Source organism: Vicia villosa, linkage group LG4 (assembly GCF_029867415.1).
Source record: "Vicia villosa cultivar HV-30 ecotype Madison, WI linkage group LG4, Vvil1.0, whole genome shotgun sequence".
Taxonomy (NCBI): Eukaryota; Viridiplantae; Streptophyta; class Magnoliopsida; order Fabales; family Fabaceae; genus Vicia; species Vicia villosa.
The window spans coordinates 150,274,398-150,279,724 of record NC_081183.1 but is presented as its reverse complement, the minus strand read 5'-3'; the positions used below and the strand labels follow the sequence as shown (position 1 = coordinate 150,279,724).

Sequence of the window (5,327 nt, the reverse complement as noted above, 5' to 3'; positions counted from 1 at the left end):
TCATGTGACGCACATGCCAAAAAATTATTTGGAAACAGCAAGACAGGAAATAACTTTTTTTAATGTGGATATATTTTCAAATGGATAAAGTTCTGTCTTGAATTGACGTCAAATGTTAAAAGTAGGACAATATCTACAATATAAGAAAGTTAGATGCTCTGGAAAAGACCTAACTGCCCCTTTGCTTTGTTAGAGAGCCACGTGGCTACCTCCTTTGCATTTCTTTGCTTCTTGCTTTTGTTATCTGTCTTCAACGTCTCAATCTGATCTTTTTGGAACCAAAATCTTTTGTCATTGTTATTATCTTTCTTGAAAACACAACTATGTTGTTTCCTTTTCTCAACTTTTCATTTGTTTTGTCTTTCTCTCTCGTCCTATTTCTCTACCTCTCTCTTTCTCTTCATCCTACGTCTTCTTCCACCTATGTCTTACTCTTTTTCTTTCTTTTTCTCTTCCATTTATTCCTTCTTTCTTCTCTTCTTCCTTCTCCATCTTCTTCTATTCCTCAGAGTTGTTTTCGGTTATCATCGAAGGAATACCATCGTCACGGTTTTTTGTCTGGGGTTTGTAGATTTCATCAACATATATATACGGTAAGCCTTCTATATTTATGTATCTTTACATCTTTACCTATCTTTTGTTTTTGCTTAATTTTCTCATAAAGTTAGGGTTTTGATTTTGTGGTTAGGTTTTTTTAGTTGATTTAATAATTTTGATTTTGATTTAGTTTTTGTAGTTCCAAGTTTAATGGTGTTGGCTCAAGTGAAAAGGGGGAGATTAGGTAAGAAAAACTTCATTTTTATATTTTAGATCTGGGTCTAATTGTTTTAAACTGTTTGGAGATTTTGCTTGGGAATGATTTGTTTTAGTATTGTGGCATATTCGGTTCGACTCGAAATGATTTTTGTTTGACATTTTCAATTTATGTTTTGTTACGGATTTACGGCGACGAGTGTGTTGCGTATGCGCGTACCAACTTCTTTTTACTATTTATGTAATATTAGTTATGCTTACTGAGATTTCCTATTTTCACTTTCAGTATCATGTTACATGTTCACCGGGTACTCTAGCAGATAAATATGAAAAGCTTTATGGTGAAGTGAAATGGACGGGGAAAACCTCATGAGGTGGAATAAATCACTGTCTGAATCTTATTCATGTTTACTAAGATAAATCACTGTATGAAATTTTTCCAAGTCCACGAATATACTGGATACAAATTCATTGGTCTAATATATGGGCCTGGAAGAGATAATCAAAAGCGATTAGAGAAGGTAAAACCATTTTGTTGGTATCAAATCTTCATTTGATGATTTGGAGTCAGCAATCTCTATGTTTTGATTAAGATCACACTGTATGAAATTCTAATTTTTTAAAACCAGGTACTATTGTCCATTACAGTTACAAAGAGATGCATGTTAACATATTAGTTGATAGCTTTGATAAAGTGGATGCAGCAATTTCCATCAATGAACTACTAATTACCTCTGCAATGTAACAACATTTTATGATTTATGCTTGGTTCGGTGATGTAGTAACACTTTATTTATAGAAAAACTATATATACTATTAAGTTTCTCTAATTATTGTCTTCTATGTTGTCTTCAATATTCACAATGGAATCAAACAACTCCTTTTAATATATCATGCTAGGCCACCAAAAAATCCTTCAACAATACTTGCACTGAATTTGTCAACGGCAACAAGTACTTCACTTTCATTTTCAGTTTCCTTAAAGAAAGCTAAAAGGTTTGCCCAATCAACAAGTTATCCCGCTCAAGGAACATGGCCTCTGAACCTATCACACGACCCACTGGAAGTTTTTTTTCCAATTACTAAGGTTAGCTTTTCTACCACATTATCTATAGCTTAGAACTATCACTAGGACTACTTACTTCATCGTTATCGGAACTAACGCAAGGAACTGACACTTACATGTGCAGGATAAGCTAATTATAAGGGTGCCTTTTGGTTAATGAGACCTATGGTGCTTATAAGACTGTTGAAGAACTCTGAGACGGGGAAGTATGAGTAATATGCAACACTGAGACGAAAAATAATACATTGCTTCCACGATAAAAAGCAGACCCTTCAATGATTCAATGCTTTTAGTTGGGATTAAAGATGTTTTTGGTGTCTAACGTGTGTTTGTGTCATTATTAACACATCATCAATATATGTGGTCATATAACAGGTTTTCAGTTTGTTGGTTTTATTTTCTTAATTGGTTTTAGAGTTGTTTCTTGGTAAAAAAGAGGAGAAGAGTACTCCAAGACAATTGTGTTTGTATCTATATATAGTGTTGGTGTGCTGATTTCTTATAATTTTATCATGTTCCATGTTTTTCCTTCTTAGGTGCCATAATGCATTGATAAACTTGCTCAAGTCGGTCTAAAGATTTGGGTATTGACAGGGGATAAAATGGAAACTGCAATCAATATTGGGTATGTCTACTGCAATTCAATCTCGCCCAGATCAATTTAATACCAGAGTATTTTAGTTTACTATTAATTTATTCAAGTTTCAAGTATTCCAACCAAGTGTTTGATGAAATTATGCAGGAGATTCTCAAAAAGAAAGGATGAATATTGTTGAAAAATTAAATGATTATGTGTCCTTGCTTTGTGAAATAACTGTGAGTCCATTGACTCCAATCTTTTCACTTTAATGAATTTTTTCCATGCTATAGTAGTTTAAGGCTTATGTCTCTGATGGTGGAAGTTATATTTTCGTGTACTCTAATGATAGAATGGTCCATTGTTATGGTCAGCTAAAAGATGAGCTTAACAAGGAGAATTCGTAGCTTGCATGTAAGTGATTGAATTTTATTTATTTGCATTTCTGTTAGTAAATGGTTTGCCATCAATTAAGAGTTGTTGAACTTCTCAAACTTTTATCTCTAATGCAGAGGAAAATCTACAAAAGAACCTCATAACATGGAACTTAGAGGGCTTTCGTTGAAATTTGTTGCAGCAAATCAGAATCACAACGCTGGAACTATGTCGACGCCACCATCGAAAGATAAGTGTTTCTCATCCATTAATTTAACTTATCGAAAGACTATTTTGAATTAGGTTATGCATGACTTAATGTACAAAGTCCATGACTTTTAGACGATTTAGAAGTGAATTTACAAAGTTTGAATTAGATGTTATTGACAATTAGTGCTGAGCTGGAATGTTATTTTCAGTTAGTTGTTATGGTTTCAAACAGTATGCTGTAATGGCTTTTTTTTCTATGATGCAATTGTTTTTGTTTGTCGCTGTATCGCATACCCCCTCTGATAATTGAAATTGGTTTTGAGGCTTTTTGTAGGTGTGAGATTCATGGTTTGAAACTGACTCAGTAATGCATGTTTTCTTTGTGGATCAGCGGCGCAGTCAGGGTCTTATACAAGCAAAATTTATGCTGATACATTGAAAGAGGTTAAGCGATTCCGTAACTTTATACTTTATCACTATACACCAGTACCGATCAATTATTTAAAACAAAGTATGTAGTATTAGTAGACTATAGATCAAAGAGGTTAAGTGATTCCGTATTCGACAGCTACATCAATAAGCTGAAGTGATTACGCGTTTGACAGCAACACCAAATTGGACCATTCATGTTTTCGATGCCAAATCTGTTCTTTCTCTACTAGCAAAATCATGTAATGGAATTGCTGGTTTTCAAGAGCAACTCAGGGTCTATTTGGATAAGTACTTATGAATACTATTTAGATGCCAAAGATTCATAGGCGGTACCGATTATGTGAATTTTGCAGTACCGGTTGCAGCTTAGGTTGGTTACGGTGGATTTATTCTAATCGGCGGCGATGTGATATTTTTTAGTTAGTTGGAATTCTTCAATGCAACACAATTAAGGTGTGATTGATAGTTGCTAAAATGTGGATGTCGGAATATCTGATATGTTGGATTCAATTCGCCGAGCTCACAATCAATGTTCGGTTGAAGCTCACATGTCAGCGTGGTTTATTGTTGAAGTGCACATATAATATTTAATCCTTTTATCAGCATGTCGCCGATTTATGGTTTCTTTTTGCAGTCACGGGTGCTTCATCTGTGGTTTCAGTGTTCCTAATGGCGATTATCTTCAACTGTGTTTCCTTCTGGTAGCACAACCTGTGTGGTTTGGGCCTTCAACATGTTGTAGTTTGGTACACCTTTTACTCCAAACCAAGTTCCTCACAGATCTAATATTGTAGCTAACAGTTCCTTTGATGGAATTGTATGTACTTGGGATTTGAGATGTATTGGAGGGCCAAAACACACAACCTTGGTGACATTTGCTCACAAAAGATCTATGCTATCAACCTATTTCTCTCCTTCTGGATGCAGCCTGGCCACTACTAAGTATGAAACCTTTATTCCATTCTTAATATTACTATGTTTCAAATCTTAAAGTAAGGTACAATGTGAGTATGCTTACTTTCTGCCTTTGACTTGGAAATAATTTAGCCATTGTATTTTGTAAGTGTGCTTACAAATTACTGCAGAGAAATATTGTGACAATATTTATAGTTGCTTTATTTCAATCTCCTTTTTGTCTTAATAAATCTTTTGAGTGATACGTTTTTTAAAAGGAATACTAATTCAAACAAAGAGTGTCAAGAAAAGTTGATGGATGCAGTTAGGTTCAGGTGACAAGTTGAATGGGAAGGAAATGGTTTGAAGTGATACTGCAACCTTTAAAATCTGCTGTTAGGTCTCTACTCCGATTCCTAAACACGCCTAGAATAACAAGTTTGATCAAATAAGGAAAGCTCAACTAGCTCAGAATGAACAAATGTGATACTTATTAGATTTGAGAATGAATTTGGATGTGAAGCGCAATATAAATTAGAGTATATTTCCTTGAAGAAATGCTAAATATTACATAACTATGAGCAATAACTTTAAGTATAGAAAGTATGTAACTAACTTTTCATCCACTTTTTTCATATGTTGTTACTCATCGTTTTAATAAGTCACGTATCAGCTGATAAAGCTAAGCATGATATGCAGTTTTGTTTTTTCACTTATCATTTGCTTTTGCACCACTTTCATTTAAGATAAATGTCTTTCATATATATGTCCTTCTGCATCAGAATGTTTTTAATGGCCATTTGAACTTACTTGATGAAAAACCAATTCAAGTATATATGGATATACTTATATTCTCTATTTGTCTTGTATCTTTGATACATTTAATCCAGTCATGCATTTCAGTAGTTAAAATACTCACCAATATGTAATGAATTTTTATTTTTAATGACTCTCATTTAAAAATATTCTAATAAATATTTATTAAGTATTATTGTCAATTAAGAAAATTACATTCACTAA

The 5,327-nt window shown here is 33.5% G+C and overlaps 1 long non-coding RNA gene across 21 annotated transcripts; it reads left to right on the top strand.

Annotated features, from left to right (window-relative positions):
* The first annotated feature begins 338 nt into the window (after positions 1–338).
* On the top strand, positions 339–4,968 carry LOC131595482 (uncharacterized). 21 transcript variants are annotated; one of them, XR_009281890.1, is made up of 9 exons: positions 339–593; positions 728–781; positions 1,040–1,274; positions 1,402–1,494; positions 1,654–1,840; positions 1,944–2,444; positions 2,562–2,635; positions 2,749–2,810; positions 2,909–4,531. It is a non-coding gene; the product is annotated as an uncharacterized LOC131595482 (long non-coding RNA). The 21 variants fall into 21 exon arrangements; XR_009281888.1 differs by having other exon boundaries at positions 1,383–1,494; XR_009281880.1 differs by adding an exon at positions 4,633–4,968 and having other exon boundaries at positions 1,040–1,840; positions 2,909–4,355.
* Positions 4,969–5,327: the final 359 nt, after the last annotated feature.